The sequence below is a fragment of the Penaeus monodon genome, chromosome 27, assembly GCF_015228065.2.
Source record: "Penaeus monodon isolate SGIC_2016 chromosome 27, NSTDA_Pmon_1, whole genome shotgun sequence".
Lineage (NCBI taxonomy): Eukaryota > Metazoa > Arthropoda > Malacostraca > Decapoda > Penaeidae > Penaeus > Penaeus monodon.
In genome coordinates this window covers 20,413,621-20,414,599 of record NC_051412.1, presented here as the reverse complement: position 1 = coordinate 20,414,599, position 979 = coordinate 20,413,621, and the positions used below count along the sequence as shown (strand labels likewise).

General features: G+C 40.2%; 1 protein-coding gene across 1 annotated transcript in view; it reads left to right on the top strand.

The window, feature by feature from the left end:
• Positions 1 to 979, top strand: part of LOC119590669 (phosphoglycerate mutase 2-like) — a gene marked incomplete at its 5' end in the record, with an annotated part of 7,770 nt that overhangs the window by 5,353 nt on the left and 1,438 nt on the right.

Sequence of the window (979 nt, the reverse complement as noted above, 5' to 3'; positions counted from 1 at the left end):
CTGTTTCTGCAGTGGATGTTAGACCCCCTGTGTCCAAAAGATGCAAATGATATGTGTCAGACAATGTTGTGGAAATTCTGCTCAATTCAGGTGATTTTCATTTTGATGATTCCTGGCTGTGTTTTCTGATGGTTACAACTTGTGCAACACACCTTACGTGAAAGAAATTGAATATGTGTTAAACATTTATTGCATTGCCAAATGCATTCCTCTTACCTTGGTTATTTTCGTGGAAATTTGTGTATTTATCACACTCAACCAATACTGTAAAACAGCTAGCTGTCAACTGTGGCCATTCCCATCACACCACAGCAGATGAGGAAAAGGGTTGTATTCGAGCCCCAGAGGAAGAAGTCACAGTCAATGAGATATGCAGGCAATTAGGACATGGCAAAATGACCTTTTAAAGGCTTCTTTCTGCTGCACATCACCTTCCACCAAGTGAAGTCCCACCCAATAAAATGTTGTGGAGCCAAGAGAAAGACTGCACAGCACAGTTAGACTCATGGTGATTGTTTTGAAGAACATATTTTCCAGTCTAGCAACTGAAGGAAATGTATCTTGAGGCATGATTTATGTGTTGGAACTCCATATGGTGGAAGGTGGAGTGCAGCAGAAAGAAGCTTTTTAACGGCCGTCTTGCCATGTCCCTAATCACCAGCATATTTCTTTGATGGTAATTTTTTTTTTTCCCTTTAAGGTTTGAATATGACCCATTTCCAGATCTGTGAGTGACTTGTGAGCCATACTCGATGTATGGGAAAAGTATGTAGCCTTGCAATAATTAGTTACAGAAAAAAAGACAGAGCAAAACTGGAGCTCATGAATTTATCTTTCCTCTTCCACTACTTAGGGTGTCTGGCTCATGAGAGGAAGTTTTACTCTCGCTGAGTTGCCAGGAGTCACCAAAATAAAAATCACCTGACTTTAGCAGAATTTCCAGGATATTGTCTGATTCTTATCGTTTGCAGTTTTTGGA